Genomic DNA, 21,855 nt, shown 5'->3' on the forward strand with positions numbered 1-21,855 from the left:
TATGATGTGAGACAAAACCTTCAGACTGAGAAGCAGAGAGATGCAGGGGAAATGACCTTCATGGTGGCAGATGAATTCAGAAGAGGTCCAGGGAGATGTTAGGAAGGGCAGCAAGAGTGTCTAGTGTTGTCAAGGGAACAGGATTACCTTGTAATGTCGTCCCACCAGGTAACCACAAATGCCTTTCTTCCACAGTGCCAGATCCATCAGGCATAGGAATATTTCTACAAGGATCTGTAGGGTCCATTGGCTGCAAGAGCACACAGGGGTTTCTTTCTTTCTTTCTTTTTTACTATAAATCACAAAGTTGGTGAAAAGTGGAGAACTTAACACTATCAGATCAATGGGAAAGGAAGCATCAGAAACAATTCTTACATAATTTACCACTATAACTGTCCTTGGTACCACATCTGTTCTCTTTTTGTGGGAAGGCTCTGAGAAAATCACTCTACTACTGAGCTACCTTCCCAGCCCCTTATCTATTCTTGATCCCATGGTCCTCAGGTCCAGCTTTCCTTCTTTTTTTTTTTTTGCAATGCCAGAAGTGTTGAATGTAAACTATAAAATTTTTTTATGCTTCTAATGTGTTGGCTTATTGTTACTTCACTGGCCCACCTATTTTTTTTTAACCTACAATGCAAACAATTCCCAATGTCTATGGAAAGGTCCTTGCATCATGGAAGTCTCTGGGGAGGACAACAAGTCACTGCTTTCTGTAATACCTGCATGTTACAGTTCTGAGCTCCACTCGGCTTCCCAGTTTCTATTCATCCTTGTACTAGTGAAAAAGTAGATATTTGTTTATCACTAGAATATCTATTGGGTTCCATATTTCTCTGAAAAAAGAAAGCATTTCCTTTCTTAAAGTTATTCCTGTTATGTCCCTAACACTATATATATTATATATTTCATTTCAGGAGCAATTTTAGGTTCACAGCAAAACTGAGCAGATAGCACAGTTCTCGTCTCCTCCACACATGTACAGACTCCCCCACTATCAACACCCTTTACCAGAGCATATATTTTGTTACCACCAATGAACCTACATGCACACATCTTTATTATCTAAAGGACAGTTTCCATTAGCTCTTATTCTTGGTGTGCATTTGAGAAAAGTATAGTGGCATATATCCACCATCATAACATTATGCAGAATAGTTACACGGCTCTAAACCAAATTATGTTTTAAAACAAATGTAGCCAAAACACTTTCAAGGAAATGTTCTGAAAGTGACCAGATTGGTCCCTTCATCAGCCCCAGGTAGATAGTTGAAATTCCAAATCTATATAATGCTCCTAAACCATCATTTTAGAGGTGTTACATCACATGATCAACTAGTGAGTCTTCAAATATTCACTTTCACATTCTCAGGGTATTCTCTGTTATTTTGACATGCATAGACAAATTTGTGAACTAGGTTACTTTACCATAGCAAATGAAATGCTCTTGAGTAAAAGTGCAGACTGGGATATAAGTTTTAAGGCAGAGCGTGTCTAGTAATCCCAAAGTAGGGGAGCACAATGGTGCTTGGGTTTGCATTCAGGTGGATTTCTCTGACCCAGAGCTCTAATCCTGGATGCTCAGCACTTTAGGAGGATAAGGACTCTTTAATCTCTATCTTCAAACTCTTACCCTCAACAAACCCCTCCAGGCAGCACACAGACGTCTTAGCTAGTGCTAATTCTGTCTCAACTAGTTAGGGCAGTAGTAGGAAGAGATGAACTTCCTGAACTAAAGCCCTTGCTAAATCAGCAGATACAAATACTTGCCCATTGCATAGTAGCCAGGTACAATTTGATTCTGTTTCCCATTGGTTGAACTGTGGTCATTCATTAAAATCAGTGCAATTTGAGTTGACAAATATATGTATAGAATATTTATTGCATATATGATGCATGTATTCTGGGATTAAGTACATTAAGATAAATTAATTTTTTTTAAATAACTGCTTTACCTGGTCAGTTTTTATATTTGTGAAATAGACTGGTGTAATTAAATATTTACATAATTTTGAGAAAATTAAATATTAATTTTTAAATTGAAATTAAAGACAGATATATTTGAAGGTTTTTAAAATTAAAGCATAAAAAAGTCATTATTGGCTTCACATATTTATTATTCTAGATGTCCTGTGGATTCTGAAAAGCATACTAATGCTCAAAGTAATCTTGTGTTTTCAAACTTTTAAAATAATAAATGGGAAATCTTTTAAAAGATAGAAAAGCCAATGAAGCTGCCTAAACGCATTACATTATCACCTTTTGGGAGAAAAATTAAACCAAGCAAATAGAAATTAGGCTAGTTTCTCATAACTGTACTTAAAAGTATGAAAATATATTTTTATATCCAGTAAGAAAAAAATTTTAAAAACTAATTGTACAAAATAAAAATAATTGTATTAAGATTCAAAATAAATTTGTTAATTGAAATAGAGTTTAAAGTAAGCCTATATAAATAAATTGGCATAGGATATTTGACTATTTATAATTGTAGAGGCACATATTTCCTGAGAAGGTTACAAGGGAATCCTAAAATTAGTCTAAGAACTTATGTCAAGCAGATGAAATTATACATTTATGGTATCTTCAACCCAAATGTGTGTCATGGTTACTTACTAAAAGGAAAATTACACTGCTTCTTTAAATCCAGGTGAGGAGGCTACCTTGAGCCTCCATCTGACATCTTTTGCAGGCTTTGACCCATTCCTTGGGGCTTCATCATCATGAGCACTCTGGCTCTGTGGGGTTCTGCCCTTGTGGGGTTCCCACTCTATCACTTCTCTTAATTATGAACTTCTCTCTCCTCAACATGAATTCAGGATGCAGTTCATTTCCCTCAAAAGTCACATAAAACTACTCACACATGGCAATATGTCTGCATGGCCCACTTTGTTAAGGTCTTGGCTGATGGGGAAGGAGGCATGTCAAATAGCAATTAAGTTGAGTGTTAGACTTCTCCATTGTGAAACATTCCATTGAGCCATTTCAACAACCCAGGCTCCATCTTCTTTTAATTTTGTTTAACTTCTCTTAAGTAGGACCCCAATAACTCCAACATAATTCCTTCCACTTTTGTTTTGCAGAGGCCTCTCTAATTCCTCTCCTTAGAGCAGAGACTCTGAATACCACCTAATTGGGTTTTCTGCTCTTGGTCTTTCCATATCTTCCTCCTCTCCCCATCTCTGCCAAGGATAAAGGACAATTGTTTCGAAAGTTCTTTTCTACTGGTGTGAATTACACCACTATCATACCACTTTAGAAAGCAACTAGACTTAATTTGGTTTAAATAACAAGCATTTTTCTGTTATACTAGCAGAGTGTAAATGAAAATGAGTTATCACTCTACTGTTAAGTAGTACTATCCACAAAAACAGTTAATACTGAAGCTCTTGGCAATGGCCCTAAAATATATTTCACTTTTACTAAAAGCATATGCTTTAGCACTTTCTGAATCCATCTCACCTTAGCACATGGAAAGCGTTAGAAACAGATGGTTATGTGCATGCTATCCTTACCTCCTAACTACTTTTCACTCTGTAAATCTCATTGGAATTGGACAAATCCATTCCTTCTTGAAATGTCAAGTTCTAGGCACATTAGCAATTATTATAATGAAAAACGGTAAACTTTTAGCATAATTGAGCAAGTAGAAATTATGTAATTTACTTTCTACTTGGATTCAACGTCATTTATGTGCTACTATGGCTTGTAAAAATTACCTTTATTTTCTTCAAAAGATTGTGTAGCAATATCCATTTTACATAAATTTATACATAGATTAATGCAAAATTCTAGAAGTACTTAGTAATTGAACTGAATATTAGGCATTTTAGTTAGATCATTTTAAATAACGAGTTAAGAAATATCAACATAATTTTTTTTCATAATTATCATCAATTGTTCCTCAATGTTTTTTGCTGAAATTTTCTTTTTTGATATTTTATGACAATTTTTGCTATATGGTTATCTACAATAATGGAAGACTGTTAAGATAATAATGTATGATAAATGTATAATAGCATACAGAGGTAGGTATTTAATTTATTTGAAGATAATAAGATACTTAACAAATTTATATACAATTTTGAATTGGCTTTATCTTAAATAAACTTCCTTTTATTTTCACATAAAACAAACAAATAAACACTAAGACCAGGCAGTATTTCTTTGTCTAGAGTGGTACATCATCTTTACTGTGGTAAATTCAGTCGCCCAATTAATAATGGAACAGATAAAATTTATAGATAAACCTAAGCAATTTTTTTAAAGATAAAAAATGCTCTTTCCTTGTATACATGCAACATTTTCCTAAGAGTAACTAGCCTCAGTTTTGGACTAATCACTGTGTAGACTTGTAGATTGGCATACTTACATCAGCTATAAAGATTGTTTTGGGCATTGCTGATGGGAGCACCACTGGAAGACTTTCTGTCCTTCAACTGCAGAAGCTTCTCAGACAGCAGACTGAAAAACACAGCTGACACAGGTTTCTGAAACTGTCTTAGTGAAGGTTAAGCTTGCCTTAAATATGAATTCAACCAAGTTGATCAGTTCTATTTCATGACAGAAACTGTCCTCTGATATCCTCTACAGATAGGCTAAAAGATGTTAAGCCCAAGGAAAGTGTACTGCAGTGGATGTAAACCTGTCTCAGAGTTTAGCCTTTAGCCTAATCCCCCCTTAGCCTTTAAGATGCTTTGTGGGCATTCACTTAATACCAGTGTCCAATATGACACAAAGGAAAACACTATATGAATAAGTTATATGCTTTTCTCTGATGGAACTGTAATCTATTCCATGTTGCCAACAGGTTTAGAGTGGAAAAGTTTCTCTTGCAAGTAGAAAAAAAATCAAAGCTATTTTTCACAGAGCTGAAGATGTAACAAAAAATAGCAATCTATTTAAGGAAGAAGTGTCTGGAATTGGCAACTATTTTAATTCTCATAGATGGTGGAAACTCTTCATAGTATAGAGAAGAGAAAATACAGAGTTTTGAAAATGTGACCTGTTTTATTAGTAGAGACACATTTGTAGCCGTGAAAAAAATATCCATATGCATATCCAATATATATATTGATTCCTAGGAATGTCCTAGTTGAATGTACAAATGAGAATTTATTATAAAAAATTAGAGTCGTCATGATGGTCAATCTTATTGTCAACTTGGTTGAATTGAGAGATTCCTGGGAAATCAGTAAAGCACACCTTTGAGTGTATCTATAACGGTGCTTCTACAGACAATTGACATGTGGGACAACAAATGGACTGGGGTGGTGGGGGCCCAGATGGAACAAAAATGGAAGAAGGAAGAAGCCTGCAAGTGCGTGCAAGCAAGTTGCATTCTTCTAGAGCGGGGGTGCCTGTTGCGCTGCCATCACCCCGAACATCGGACATCAGCATCTGCAGCCTTTCAACATAGATTCATACCAGGGATCTTCCAGGCCTCTAGCTTCGAACAGGGGCTGTATCACTGGTCCTCTGGTTCTGAGGCCCCCAACTTCTTGGACTGGTTTATCCAGCTCCCCAGCATTCAGACATCCATTGTGGGGCTATCCAGCCTCTGATCATACAAGCCAATCTAACAAATCTCCTTTTATAATCATATCTATATTCTATTGGTTCTGTACCTCTACAGAACCCTGCCTAGTACAGTTGCATTACAAGTAATGCTTTAGGCTTCCAGTTAAAGGTAACACACATTTTTTTATCATCAATTGTTGAGCTCCTTGTAAGAAATACCCTTTGGAACTTACTGTATCCACACTTGGGTCGTTGTTCAAGAAGCAGCGTTTAACAGCCAGGACTGGCATGGCTAACAGATGCATCCAAGTCTCAGCCCCACAATTTGCTAGCTGTAGGGCCTGGCCATGTTATCAAACTTCAGTGAGCCTCAGTGTCCTTATCTCAACCTAGCCTCATAGAGTTTTTTTGTTTGTTTAAGAAATGAAGGCAACATTGTGACTAAGAACTTGGATAGTTTCTTCTAAACACTAGCTATTATGTTATATAATTGATTGTTTTTGACATTGCTGATGGAAGAACCATCTGAAGACTTTCTGTCGTTTAACTGTCTCCCATGGATCTGCTAAATATTTTTTTCCCATTCTGTGTGATTAGAGATAATTGGATTTTCCCCCCAAGAAATAAGGCCCAAACAAAAATCTCAGGAACCATGTAAATAGTGTGGTGCTTTCTTTGCACTGTTTAGTAGGAATCTCAGGGACAAATTGGTGAACAGCCTTTAGATATGCATTTTAAAATGAGAAATTATACATGGCTTTACCTTGTCTCTAAGATCCCGGCTTGTAGGTGTTACTTCTCTTATGCCCCACACTGGCTCCTCCCAGCAGGTGGGACTGAGACTATGTTAAGGAAGAAACTCTGGCAGGTGGAACAGGGGAGGTAGAGAAATAGTAGCTTCCAGAAAGTCTGAGCCTCTGACTCAAAGTGTGAGAGAAGAGCTAGGTGCTTTGGGTATTCACTTAGCTCACACCACTCAAGATATGCTGAGTATTGAAATGTTGAAATTCTCCCAGTCTGGTTACAAAATAACGACTGTCTTTAGCCCCCAATTTCTCTCCAATCCCAGTTGCTCTGACCCCTCTCAGACACCCCTTCCCTTCAGTGTACTTGGGAGTGGGTTCTCTGAAAGTGATGAGTGCCAGAGAGAGAATGGAGAGTTCGCAGGGCCCTGGCCATTTTGAGAATCACTGGAGGAAGCTCAACAGGAAGAGAGAAATGGGTAAGCCACCAGCAATGGCCTTGGGGATTATTTGTTAACCATTTGGGAGTGTGTAAATTTACACCAGACTCAGTGCAAAAAAAAAGCTTCTCTTCCTCCAGCTGATCTAGCATCCCTCCAAAGTTATTTTGAGATGAAAGAAATGTGAAAAACATTCTGGTAAATTCAACCCTCTCTGGTAATGGAGAGAGACAGTGCTTCTTAGTCTCTTCCAAGATTAAATGGTCTTTTTTGGATTTTTCTCCATCTCTCTTTCTTTCCCAGGATGTCATGTGTGTTGGAGGAAGAACTTGCAATGTCCATATGATGGGAAAGTGGGGAAGGGGTATCAGAAAATCCTGGTACTGCTACAGGTTGGGGGCTCTACTGGACTTCAGCATCACAGATCTGTTCACCAGGAGGTTCTCCAGCTGCCTCAACATCATGTTGTCCCCTGCTATGTCAGGGACCTAGAACACTTGAGGTCTGGCCACCATGCTTGTTCACCCACTAGCTCATCCCTGTCCTCATTGTAGTCCTGGGCCATAGGGCGACTTTTGCTTTGATATTGGCAAGCTTCCTAAATAGAGTCTTTGCTACTTTTCTATTACCCAAAGGGATACAGTCACTCTTATGTCCCTGCCACAGCCCTCAGTGTCACTTAGGAATGCTAACCCAGGCTGGCTCTCTGCCTGGCCTTGGCAACCCTAGGCTCTTTGAGGACACATTGCTGGGAGGTTTTCTTCCAGGAAACCACATGAGATGTGGGGCAAGAGTCATTCTGGGCTGTTTCCCACTCTGCTTGTCTAACACAGCTCCCCTGACCTGGACTCCAGAATCTTGGATTCAGGGGTTGACCACCTTCCTCCTGACTTGCTGAGACTTCTTTATATGCAATTGTGATGAATTCTTTAGTCTTGGCTCGAGATATGTTAACCAATATCCAGAGTTAAGAGACCATTCTCTCTTCACAAAGTCTATTTTAAAGGACAAATGTCTCAGTTAAGTAGGTGAAAAAAGGAAATGTAAGACTCACAGTCTATAGACCCCCAGTCTTTTTGATGACTGGTGTTCTCACCCTATCCCTTCCTGGGGCAATAACTTCATGGCTCTAACCCCAAGCCATCTGAAGGAGTGGCTGACTGCTTCTAGAGCTTCATATCTTAATATCATCTTCAGCCACTGGAAAAAACATAAAGTTAGCTTTCATATTTTGGTGATTACTAAAATTCTTACTGGTTTGCTATTAGTGATTTTTCTAAATGTGGTCAGGATGCACTGAAAAATAAAGATGGCTTTAGATCTGTTTTAAATTATTTGTTTTGATACTGACACATGTGCACTCGAAATTATTTTTTTTCCTGTGCTGAGTGCTCTCTTTTTCTAGAAAATAAGCATGTAAATATAGAAATAGGATGTAATAGAATTTATTTCAAGGACATTCCTTTCCTATACAAACAAGACTTCCAAAGAAAGAATAAGAAACATTCTTATTCTGTATCTATATTTCTCTTTCTTTGTTTAGATGTAGATAGTGATTATTTCATGATCTAAGGAAACTAGAGAAAATAGAAATCTATTTATATTGTGAAAAATTGAAATCTGTAGTTCAATGAGATCAGGATTTATTTTTTTAAAAAACATGGTAGTATTAAATAAATTCTTCTGTAATTTTTATATGCTATTTTATAAAACTTCCAATAATCAACATAAAATCATATTTGGTATATGTCTTGTATGTAAGAGAGTGTTTGATCATAGGAATAATTGACCTAGAAATAATATAAAGTTTTTATTAACTTGCGCATAGTCATATCAATGAAGTATATCATAGTTCTAACAGCAGTTCCATTAAATCAGCTAACTCTGGTTCATCTCTTGCTCATGTAGATTATACAAGTGAATAACTATCTGGAAATGATACGAAAGACAATCAACATAAAAAGTTTTATTGTTATTTTCCTTATCCTCCTTAATTTTAAATTGCCTTACTTTCCTTAATATCCCTATTTTTAAAATAATAATCATTAAGATTTAGAAAGCCATGGACTTGGAGCAATAAAAATATACTCAAAAATTACTTCTAGTGAGCAAAGTGCTTTTGAAATATCATTTAATTTTAAATAAGATTTTTTAATGTCCACAAAACTCAGCACACATGAGAGGTATATGTGAAGACATGGTTCTTGCTTCCAGATTATAATTTATTCCTTTAAAAAAATATTTTTTTTGAAAGGACTATTGTTTCTGCTACTTGATTCCCCTGTTCTTTCCTCTTTACTACTGATTTAACATAAGGACTAGGCATGCAAAAAATTGACAAGGCATAGAGAAACTTGACAACGGGGAGAATTGACATTTCATCTTCAAACAAACAAATTAACTTAAAAACATCATTAAAACAATTGCACAGGCTGGGGCTGTAGCTCAGTGGAAGAGCGCTTGCTTAGTGTGTGTGAGGCACTGGGTTCCATCCTTAGCATCACATATAAACAAACAAAATAAAGGCATGCTGTTCATCTACAACTCCAAAAATTTTTTTTAAAAAATTAAAAGCAAGCAAACAAACAAAAACAATTGCACATGTAAACTATCTGTTGGTGATATTTTCTTTGGTGTCAAAATCACAACTAATAAAAAGCCCTCCAGGGAATATTAATCTAGGCTTCTGGAATTGAACTTTTGTAATTTTTTGTGACATGGATATTAAATGTAATGGAACTTGTTTCCAAAAAGTAATTTACATTTATCTCAGTAATAAAAATATTTCCAACAAAGGATGATTATGGAAAATGGGAATGGCAGTCACCATGCTCTCCTGGCTCTACAAAATGTTGTGCTCTTTTTAGGAGTGTCATTATGATTTATGGGCTACATACTTTTACTGCCATTAGAACACTTGCAAAATTAAGGTAGAATTACCTCAGTTGACTGCTATTAGCCAAAGCTCCAGGATCTGGTGCCAAAAATAAATCCTTGTAATGATAGACTTCAACAGTTGTACAAAGCAGGCTTTTAAAGATTGGTTTCTGGAAACTAAATATTTCTTACTGTGACAAAGGGCCTATCATTAATAGATAACTAGCTCAAACTTAGATTTGCTTTTAACAATGTGACAATGTTTATAGAAATAGTATAATGATACTAATGGTAAGTATTTTTTTTTCTTTACTTAAAATCTTTTTGGTGAAAGGGCCTTTAGAGTTTTATAAATATTACTCCATTAGTACTCAAAATACCCAGTTGTTTTCTGAAGTGGTCCCTGGGATCTCTCACTCTTTCAGCTTAATGTGCTGTCTCTTGGCATGAGCTGTATCCTGTTTCAAAGCAGTCTCAGATGCCAATGTTTTATAACCAAATAATGAATTGCTTTTATGAGTGCCACATAGAATTAAAGATTTTTTAATTATGATAAAATAACATAAAATTTACTATCTTAACCACTTTTGAGTGTATAGTTCAGTAGTAAGTACATCATGTTGTTGTGTAATATATAATCTGGAACTTTTTTATCTTGTAAAACTGAAACTCTATACCCTTTAAACTACTTCCCATTTCCACCTCTCCACCTACCACTGGAGTCACCATTCCATTTTTTATATCTGTGAATTTGACTACTACCTATATAACCAGAATTGTGCACTATTTTCCCTTTTGTGACAGATTCATTTCTCTTAGTAGAATATCCTCAAGGTTCATCCATGTTAAAACATGTTCCAGAATTTTCTTCCTTTTTAAGGCTGAATTCCATTGTGTGTATAAACCACATTTGCTTATCCATTCACTTAATCATAGATGGGCACTGGGTTGCTTCTATCTTTTCACTTTTGTGAATAATGCTGCTATGATCATGGGTGTTCAAATATCTCTTTGAAACACTGCTTTCGATTCCTTTGGGTACATACTCAGGAGTGGGATTTTTGGATCCTGTGGTAATTCTATTTTTAATTTTTTAAGGAGCTGCCATACTGTTTTCCACAGCAGCTGCACCTTTTTACATTTCTATCAGCAATGCATGGGGTTCTAATTTCTCTACAACATTGCTAACTCTTACTATCTTCTATGTATTTTAATATTTTCAGTAATAACAATTCTATTGTGTGTGAGTTGGTATCCACTGTGTTTTTTGGGGGGTGGGGGTTGGGTACTAGGAATTGAACTCAGGGACACTTGACCACTGAGCCACATCCCCAGCCCTATTTGTATTTTATTTAGAGACTGGGTCTCACTGAGTCACTTAGCACCTCACTTTTGCTGAGGCTGGCTTTGAACTCATATCCTCCTGCCTCAGCCTCCTGAGCTGCTGGGATTACAGGTGTGTGCCACCCATGCGGGCTCCCACTGAGGTTTTGATCTACATTTCCCGAATGTTTAGTGATCTGGAAAATCTTTTCATGTGTTTATGAACCATTTGTATTTCCTCTCTGGAAAAATGTCTTTCAAGTCTTTGTACATTTAAAATATCAGGTTACTTATTTTTTGTTGTTGAATTGTAGGCATTTTTAATATGTTCTGAATATTAATCTCTTGTCAGATGTATGATTTTGCGAATATTTTTCCCATCCCATAGAATGTCTTTTCACTGTTGGTTGTGTCCTTTGATGCACAGAAATTTTAAATTTTGCTGTAATATAATTTATCTATTTGTCCTTTTTTTGGGGGGCTATGCTTTTGGAGTCATATATAAGAAAGCATTGCTAAATCTAATGTCATAAGCATTTCCCTTGTTTTCTTCTAATAATTTTATAGTTTTAGCTCTTACTATTTGTACCTATGATTCATTCTGAGTTAATTTTTTGTGTATGGTGAAAAGGAAAGGGTCCAACTACATTTGGTTTTTACATGGATATTCATTTTTTCCAGTATAACTTGCTGAAAAAACTTGAAATATCTTTTCAAAAATTTCATGGTGCTTTTAAATCAGGAAAAATAGATGTAGAGATACAAAAGTTTGGAATCAAAGACATCTGTCTACCAACCGTTTGAGAAGAAGCATGGTCACCTATCACTTGGCTACCAGAGGTAGAACTAACTGCCCAATATCTAACTGGATGGCAGAATTCTGGTTGTTAAGTATTTGTCCAGAGTATGGTTGACTGTATGTTCTGACACATTAGGAGAATTTCTGTTCAAAATGATACATTCTGAAAGGAGTCTGGAGAAGTTGTCCATTAATGGTTAGGATGGTAGTGTGCCCAATTGGAGTTGATGGAAATGCCTGTAGGTACAAAAAAATTGACTTTGAGGGATATGAAGCAGGGGACATGAGGCTGACCTATAAGAGAATGGATAATGACACCCTACCACTGCTCACTGCCTGATTTCTTGTGTTTTATTAATATTCACAAATATATGTGCACTAACTACTAAACACTGGAGTGAATCTGGAGATACAACCAATATTTCTTGTTCTATCGGATGTTACTGTATATTTAAATTGTTCTGATGATATGTATTTTGCTGACCCCATACAGATAGGCTTTGGATGGATATAAGTCGGGACTTTATTTGAATTTGGTGCAAAATCACTTTGAATAATGATATTAGTAAAGATGTTTGTACTAATAGATGGACTTTATCAGGCGATGCTACTGGACTGGAACTGAAGTTCCCAAATAAAGAGTTTCCATTTATAAACCAGAAACCCCTATTCACATTTTTTTGGAACTGTCTACTCACTGTAATTTAATGTGATTTGAGATAAATATATGTTATCAATTGTCATCATAGAAAGTTCATTACCAAATAGACCAACTAACTGTGTACTCTTTTGAACATGGTCCCCAAAAGTTCAAATAATGGAATATGAATTCCTCAGTGTGGCTGAGTGGGGACATGGGGCCCAATGGCAGGTGTTTGGGTCATGGGATTGAGACCATCCCCTGTGAGTGAATATTTGGTCTCATGGGACTGGATTACTTACTATGATAGTGGATTGTTATAAAGCAGTCCTGCCTCTTGTGTTTCATTTTTTCTGCTTGAACCTGTTTGCGTTTCTTTTTTTCTGCCATGGTTTGAGGCAGCATAAGGCCCTTACTAGAAACTAAGCAGATGCCAGCACCAGCATCTTGGACTTCCCAGATTCCAGAAACATGAGCCACAACAAAATTCTTCTCTTTATAAATTGGCCAATCTTGGATATTTTTGTTACAGCAACAAAAAACAAAAACACGGTATTTACCAGGAATACTACTCTGCCAACTATTAAACAGATGCTGGCTGGGAGTGCTGATTTCCAAGCATTTCCATGTTTCATATTCATGGTATTACTTGCAAATGATGCTCCCAGGAGTACATGAGCCACCGCTTGTATTAACCAACTTTCTGTCACTATAGTGAAAAACTGGATGCAGGCTATTTATGAAGTAAAAGGAGGTTTATTTTGGCTCACAGTTCTGGAGGTTCAAGTCCAAGATCAGGCGGCCCCATTGTTTTGGGCCTCTGGTGAGGGTGGCACATCATGACAGAAGTGAGTTTTAGAGTCAATGGTCACGTCTCAAGCCAGGAAGCAGAGAGCAAGGGCATAGGAAGGGACCCACAGTACCTTTTGCGGACTTGCTCCCAATAGCCTAAGGTCTTCCCAATAGGCCCCACCTCTTAAAGTTTCCACCACCTCTAATACCACCACTCTGGGGACTAAGCCTTTATATATGGACGCTTGGGGGACATTCACACAAACCATAGCAGCACTATGGGATGCAGTGTCAGACCTGAGTCATTAGAACATTCAAAGCCTAAGCAAAAGATGCTGGTAAAGAAGGATAAAGCTGAGCCTATAAAAATGGTTGAATTCTATACTGGTTTTAAATTATGCCTCTTATATTAATGCTTGTTCAGTGCAACTTACTTACCTTCCTTCAAAAAAGTCTGAAGTTTGGTTTTCACTGAGATCATCAGAAAGAGTAGATTCAAGTTCATTTTCAACAAACTGAAAGAAACTTAAAATTTTGTCTCTTGTGGGGCTCTTCCCAGTTGCTTGCTTACACCTTTGAAGGATGACTTAAGATCTGCATTACTAAAGTGGGCAAATTGCATTGAGTTAGTTGCAAAATATCCTGCTTTAGTCATCATTGCTGGGTTTATTACTATTTCCATATAGAAATGGTTCAACATGTCTTATTGAGGGTTTCCAATAAGACACAGTCATCATCTTCATCCTTGGAGACCTTTTTAGTGCTCTTCATTCCTTTGATAGATCCAGACTACAATCTGGTATCCCTTCTTCTGATTATGGGAATCCCTTAAATATTTCTTGCAAAATAGGCATGTTGGTAACTAACTTTTTTAGCTTTTGTTTGTCTGAAAAAATTTTTCTACTTTGCCTTTATTTTTGAAAGTTATTTTCACTGAATATAGAAACACACCCCCCCACACACACACATAAAACAAGCTTGTCTATATATATTATACACACACACACACACACACACACATATACATACATACCATTTTACTCTTTTTTTTTTTAAAGAGAGAGAGAGAGAGAATTTTAATATTTTTTTTTTTTTTTTAGTTTTCGGCGGACACAACATCTTTGTTTGTATGTGGTGCTGAGGATTGAACCACGGGCCGCACGCATGCCAGGCGAGCGCGCTGTCGCTTGAGCCACATCCCCAGCCCCCATTTTACTCTTTCTTGCTTGCATTGTTTCCAGTGAGAAGTTGAGAAGTTTGTTATCATTCTTATCTTTGTTCTGTACACAATTGTTTTTATTTCCCTGGCTGCGGTTAAGATTTTTTTCTATTTACTACTGGTGTGGGGGTGACTTGATTATAATGTGCCTTGGTTTAGTTTTCTTTGTGCTTCCTGTGTTTGGGGTTCATTGAGCTTCTTGGCTTTATAAGTTAGTGGTTTTCCTCAGTTTGGGAAAATTTTTAGTCATACTTTTTCAAATACCTTTTCATCTTTTCCCTTTTCCTTAGGTACATGAATTATATGGATATTAGATCCATTGAAATTGTTTCACAGCCAGCTGATGTTTTGTTAAACATTTTTCTCACTTTTATTTTCTCTCTTATTGTTCTATATATGCATTTTAAAAAGGATTTCTATCTTAAATATTGTACCAAATGTGAAAAACAGAACATCACCTTTATCTGCTTTGGTGATGTGAACAAATCATTCAAGCCACAGCATAAGGTAAACAAGGTGGAGAGGAAAGTGTAATTTTTGAAAGCAGGTACCCTGGAGCCAGACTACTTGGTTCACATCCTGGTTCCTTTAGGACCTGAGTACCTCCTCTGAATTATGGCAAGGATTCAGGTTTGAACAAGAATTTAAAATCATTCTTGGTCATAGTCAATACTCAGTAAACATTAGCTATTATTAATTCACCGGAGTTTATAATATCCTTAGCAAAAAGCCCAGATTAATTTAACAAGACTCTCCAGAGAAAGGAGATCTGTATTTTGGGGGGAACTGTATTGTTAGCAACTGTTCTAGCTAATTCTTATATTCATGCAACTTTAGGGTACACTGAGCCAATTCTAAAGACTGGATCAAAATGAATTAAAGGGCTCTTCCCTTTGCAGAAGACTTCTACCTGCACTGCATGAAAAGAAAAATCATCCTAATTTCCATAATATGCTATAGTTGTGTCACAGCCTTGGAATTTATAAGAAATAATTCTTACAAATATTTCTTTATTTGAAAGCAACAAAAGAAGTAACAAATTTACAACAAATACCTAAGTTCAATGGGTGAGACAAAAAAATTGTGACTTCACAAAGAACTTTTTAAAATCATCACACCTAAAAAATAGCAGATCTATGAATTCCAAATGTTAAAGAAGATTAAAGGACATTACTCCCAGGGACCTCCTTCCCACCCTGACCTCCCAGTGAGGCATGGTTATATAGACAGCTCACATTCCTAGTGATCAAATGGCAATTACACGGCCAGCATTTCAAGTGCTTCGTCTCATGCAATCCTCAGAAGAGCCCTGTTCTCAGGTTTAGCCACTGTTATTTCTCCATTTAACAGCTGGAAACTTGAATTCAAAGGGTTAGAATTCTAGTGGAGGCAGAGCCAGGCTTTGAACCCAAGACTATTTGACATGAAATTTGAGATGAGATGAGGGGCCCACACTGGGGTTGATGTTGTTTCCTCCAGTGATACAAATTAATTAATTAATTAATTAAAACTATCAAAATTTCAGTTGATTAGTTATTTGGGAAATGTTATAGACTTTAAGGGTTGTTTTCTGGGATGAGGGGAGACATCTGCAATGTGGACCGTGCCCACTCAACAAGATTGTATAGTCTCACATGCAAATTTAAGACATTTCTCCGGGAATTCATGAAGAGGAATTACAATTAGCAGAGTTCAGAACAGAATTCCACTTTACATGAAACACAAAGCTTTCTTTTGTGTGGTTTTTGTATACATTGAATTTTCTATGTATTTAACTTGATAAAGTTGAGGTAAAATTGCTTTCTTCTGTTCCAAACCAATTAAGAGTTGTTTAGCATATTTTAAAAAAAATTGTCATCAAGAACAATGCCTTTCATGCCAGATGAGTCACCAGAATCCATTGTACTATTCTATGTTCTTAGTACTTACATAGCTTGCTCACTCTCTCTAGTATCTATCTTTTCTTCTTTCTAAAAATCTCTCAATATAGTGCTATGTACAATATACTAATTTGGTCATGTTTTCAAAATGGCAAGTATTTTAAAAATAAAAAATTCCATTGTATACAAATAACAATGTGTTATTATATTAAATACAAATTAAATATATCAAAATATAATAAATTAAAACATGAAACAAGGTAATAAAATAAATATAAGATTAAATTTAAAATATTCTATATAAGTAGGTATGAGCTTCTGACTTTTAACATCTTTCAGTATAGTCATGCTAAATATTTGTATATTAAAATATTTTAATCTTTTTTTTAACATTTCTTTCCTTACCTTTGGATTATTCTGTTGATTTTTTTTAAAGATTTTTTTCTATGAAAAGGTTTTGGTTCACAGCAAAATTGAGGGGAATGTACAGAGATCTCCCACATACCACCTCCCTGACACAGGCATAGCTGCCCCCCATTACCAACATCCCCCGCTGGATGGTACATTTGTTACTGATGAACCTCTATCAACTTATCATTATACCCAAAGTCCATGATTTACATTAGGGTTCACTCTTGATGGACATTCTGTGGGTATGGGACAAATGTATAATGACAGGTGTCTACCCTTACAGAATCATAGAGCATTCTCACTGCCCTTAAAATCCTCTGAGTTTTTGAAAGTGTGTAGGCAGGTTATATATTTTAATGAATTACACTTCAGGATGTGAAGGGAGTGATGCAAGATGTTTTGTATGAGAATCAAGCATTGGGTCTCACAGGGGAGAACCATCACTGTGGGACCAAGTCCCACTTTAAGTCACCAGTGGTTATAATTAATTAATTAATTAACTTATTTATTTTTGGTACTGAGGATTGAACCCAGGGGTACTTAACCACTGAGCATTTTTTTATATTTCATTTAGAAACAGTGATACTGGTCTGTTGGAGATCGGGAACTGGTTTTTGTTCCCTGATGTTGAAGATTAAACACCTGAAAAATGCCAAAACAAGTGTTGAAAGCAAGTTTTATTTAAGAAAGGGACAGAGACAGACTTCTCCGAAGAGAAGTAGGCCTTGGAGCTGAGAGCCCATGGGAGGGGTTGCGACTTGATTTTTTATAGGTCCTAGAACTCCTCTTTAATTATTGTCTTCTCTTTCTTCCCTGTACATGTGACCAAGAGCAGGGACATAATAATAATTTAAAAAATAACCTTGACCTGAAGATGCCAATTGTTAGCAATCCAGAGCACCCAGGAGCACAATCGTGGAGGTTAACCGTTAGCAAATCATTGTTCTTTCGGATAACCAGTGGTCATCCTCCTAACCCCCATCACTTATTACCTACCGGACCTTTGTCCCTGCCTCAGTTTGCTGAGGAATGTGGCATAGCCTGTCCACTTAGGCCAGGCAGGGCTGCAGGTAGATTGCTTTGGGGCAAAGAAAGCATGGGAGGGGGGCTCAGCACAGTGGGCCTATTTTATAGAATTATTCCTTTAACCTCATGTTCTCACCATTCTCATCTATCTGTCCTCTAACAATAGGGTCTCCCTTAAGCTGCTGGAGCGAGCTTTGAACTTGTGATCCTCCTAAGGACCTCAGCCTCCTGAGCCGCTAGGATTACAGGTGTGTGTCACAGTAGCCTGCACCAGAATGTTTTTATGTCTGCCACCACTGTTGTTTCATTGCAGTGGGTTTTTGTTTTTTTGTTACCTTCCTGCCTTTCTTAAGAGTGTTTGTGCCTAGAAGGTAGGGTCTGTGTTCTCTTGAGTCTCTAAGCAGCAGCCTGGGGTCCCAGGAGCACTGATGTCACTTGGCACCAGGAGCAATGATATGGATTCTGATAATGGTGACTGCAAAATGCAATAGAGCTATCTGGCAAAGAAAGGAAGAGCTTTGCTAAGGGTCACTTACAAGGTATCTGTAAACATTCTCAGAAGGATCGTATCTGGCAAGGATAATAATGACAAAAAAAAAAAGTCAAGTCTTGGGGTTTGTCGTGGGAACTGGAGTTGAAACTTCAGGGGACTCAAGCTAAATTGTAGTGCTTCCAGTCCTTTCTCTTCGTGTCAGAGTTATGTTCAGAATGAAGGTTTTAAAACATCCCCTAAAGGAAGTTTCAAACACTCTGTGGGTTTGAGTCAAGGTTTAGGAAGCTGCGGATGTCAGAATGCTTGAAAATGTGGGAAGCACTGAAGGAAAAACAGCCTGGCACACACAGTCCCGCCACTGTCTCTCCACTTCCTGTCCCCAGCAAGACGAGCACTCAAGCATTTTAGTCACCTTGTTGCACAAATATTGTTCTGTTTTCGTTTCTTTGTAGTTCCCCATCTTAGGTCTCTGATAAAAAAGAAAAAAAAAAAAGGCAGCCAAGATTCATGAAAAAATAATGTGTCCCCTGCTTACAACCAAACAACCTGATATAACAGGAACTAACTCTGATCAAAGTTATGTGCTTCGTGTCATACCCTGTAGCCATAAATCCAGGCTCTCTCAGATGGAAAAAGAAACGTGCTTCAGACGGAAAAACGAGTTGCAGCTGGCAACTGTGGCGATGATTAACCAAGAAGGGACTTTCTTCAGTTCACCCACGGAGGGAGACTCCCTGGCAGCCGTGGGCAACCAGGCCCCAGCCAGAACCAGTCTGTCAAGAAGCTGGGAACACCATCCAAAAGACAAGCAACCACCAGTATGTCAATCGATTTTCTGGGATGAATTATGACTTTTTTAGGTATAACAGAAAAATAAGTAATCTTACCCTTTTGTCCCTAGGATTAATGCATCAATATTTCATCACTAGCTTTTCCTACCATTCACCTGATGTTGACAAAGGTGAGAGCTTATATAGTCCATAATTATGATATTTGTGCCTCTATTCCTGCTTCAAAATCCATGGCTGCAGTCTTCCTGCCAAGTGACTGCTGCTGGAGTTTCCCCCTGTCTTTCACTGAGGATGAGGCTGCCCCAGCTGGGTCAGGGCCTTCTATCACAGAAAGTGCCTTCTGATCCAAGTCCTTCCAGCCATGCCTTCAGAGACATGATTCTAATGTTGTGGGTGTTTTGTTAGATTTGGTGAAACTGGTAAGTGTACCTAGTGAACTGTTGAAAGTTGAAAAGTGGGTGATTATGAAATGTAATGATAGGAAAATGCTCTTCCATCTTATAAAATGCCAAGGAAATTTAGCAGATCTGCTCCAACTTTTGAGGGAAATGTTAATATGTTTCTCATAGAATAACCTTGACCTGAGCTGGGGCTGTAGCTCATTGGCAGAGTGCTTGCCTAGCATGTGTGAGGCTCTGGGTTCAATCCTCAGCACCACATAAAAATAAACAAATACAATCAAGGCATTCTGTCCATTTACAACTATAAAAAAATTAAAAATAATAATAATTTAAAAAATAACCTTGACCTGAAGATGCCAATCTGGGTTGATGGAGAGGAATTTCTTTGCCCATACATACAAATGGCTAAGGCCAAAGGAATTATTTTTGTTCTTTCAACAGAACAGAGAAGGGCACTTTGGATTTAGTATTAATAATAGTGATAATAAAGCTATTTTTTATCTATAGCCCCATTTCTTTTTATTTTTGGTACTGGAGATTGAACCCAGGAGCACTCAACCCACTCAGAGTCAACTGCATACCCAGCTTTTTTGGTTTTTTACTTTATTTTCAGACAGGGTCTTGCTAAGCTGCTTAGGGCTTCACTAAATTGCTGAGTCTGGCTTTGAACTTGTGAACCTCCTGCCCCAGCCTCCCGAGCTTCTGGGATTACAATCCATCCTGCCCTTTATATTTTTTGAGACAGGGTCTTGCTAAGTTGCTGAGGGTCTCTCAGAATTCCCCAGTCTGCTGTGTGACCAGCACGCTAGCTTCCTACTAGAGGTTCTAAACATAGAAGTTAACTAGTGAGATCAAAATAAAGACACATGAACTCAATTTACCTTTTTCTTGCCCAGCTAAGAGACGGCCCTTCCTGGCTCCTGCCTCGAGCCACCTGATGTAGTAGCGAGGTTTACACAAGAGACCAGAAGGAGAGTGGAAGAGCACGCCAGAGAGTGGGCTTTTATTGGGGAACAAGAAATTCAGGGGAAAATTCCATCCAATGAAGGTCGAGGGGGACAGCATTCCAAGGTCAGGGTCAGTGATTGGTCTCAGGGTCAGTGGTCAGTCACACCCCACACTGACGGGCTCTCGCACCTAAAAAGGGTAGGGATAAGCTCTGTCACAGCTGGCTGGAGCACCTCACACCCAGTCAGGGAGGTACCCAATCACGTGTGAGAATGGCTTCCCACACCACAGGCTGGCCTTGACATTGTGATCCTCCTATTTCGGCCTCCCAAGTCACTAATTTTATAGGCTGTGCCACTGGGTCCAGTGCTGTGTACTTTTTTTTGGTGTTATCTCATGCGTTCATCTCAACAGATGTATTACTTTCATTTGATAGGTAAGGATTCTGAGGCAAAGATAGAGTCAAGCTTGAAGAGCTAGTAGATACAGGGCTGTGTTTGAACCCATGTCTCTCTGGCTTCGCAAACTTCTCAGCACCCATGTATCACCTTAGGTTGGTGTTGAGTGGATTGGAACAGAACTCATTCCATTTTATTCCCACTCCCTCCTTCCCCCAACCATTCCCCAGGTATTCTTTGAACTTTCTGAACCTTTTCTTTTTTTCTCTTCTTCTTAGTTCTATCTCCCATGTTATTGACTATTGTTTTTTGTTTTTCTTTTGCAATTGAGGTCTTAGCATGTAACTATTATGTAACTATTAGTATTGTCTGGTGACCTGGAGTACAACTGTCTGCTTTGTGTTAGAAAACACAAAATGCGCCTAAGTTTATCAAGTTCTCTGCTGACAGTGCTTGGCTCTCTTTAGCTAAGGGATGTGAACCTATGGCTGTTATCTCTCTGCTTGAATATTGGAAGCACTGTGGCTAATAATGTAGCCAAGCTAGCTGGATGTCTCCTTTTCCTGGAAGGGTAAGGCTACTTCTTTGTTTGCTTGCTTGGACCACAGGTTCCAAAGAGTAGGGACACTGGCTAGGTGAAGATGGTTTTCAGGTGCTGAGGTTTGGTAGACACCTGATTTGCACATCAGCCCTGGGAAACCTTGAGTGTCATGGAAGGACAAGAGCCACCAAGTTCTTGGAAACAGAGTAATTAATTTCAGAAGGTACAAATTCTTAGAGCATCAAGATAAAAAGTCTCAGGGAGAAAAAAATGTGACGAAGACTATCCCCCAATTTCAGGGTACTGAAATACCTTGAAAAGCAGAGTTAACATATTTTAAAAGACAGAAGATAAATTGTTCCCATCTTTTGAGAAGAGTTCAAGGGCAATAGGGGAGAAGTACTGTATTACCTTCCCACATCTTTAATAGATCTGGGAAACAATCCTGAGTTCCTGAAAGGAGCAGTCTACCTTTGGAAGGGGGTTCAAGGAATACAATAGGCACATAAAACTCAGCCACCAGAAAGCTGGCCAAGGACACTGTGTTTGCTGACAGGGGAGAAACCCTTTTTAAGATTTGTGGACTGTACAGTGAAAAGAAAAGAGAGATGAG

At 37.8% G+C, this 21,855-nt stretch overlaps 1 long non-coding RNA gene across 1 annotated transcript; it reads left to right on the forward strand.

Annotated features, from left to right (window-relative positions):
• The first annotated feature begins 17,834 nt into the window (after positions 1-17,834).
• LOC125620082 lies at positions 17,835-20,012 on the forward strand. Its single transcript, XR_007351666.1, has 3 exons — positions 17,835-17,918; positions 18,768-18,981; positions 19,065-20,012. It is a non-coding gene; the product is annotated as an uncharacterized LOC125620082 (long non-coding RNA).
• The last annotated feature ends 1,843 nt before the right edge of the window (positions 20,013-21,855 follow it).

This window comes from Marmota marmota, unplaced genomic scaffold (assembly GCF_001458135.2).
Source record: "Marmota marmota marmota unplaced genomic scaffold, marMar, whole genome shotgun sequence".
NCBI lineage: Eukaryota > Metazoa > Chordata > Mammalia > Rodentia > Sciuridae > Marmota > Marmota marmota.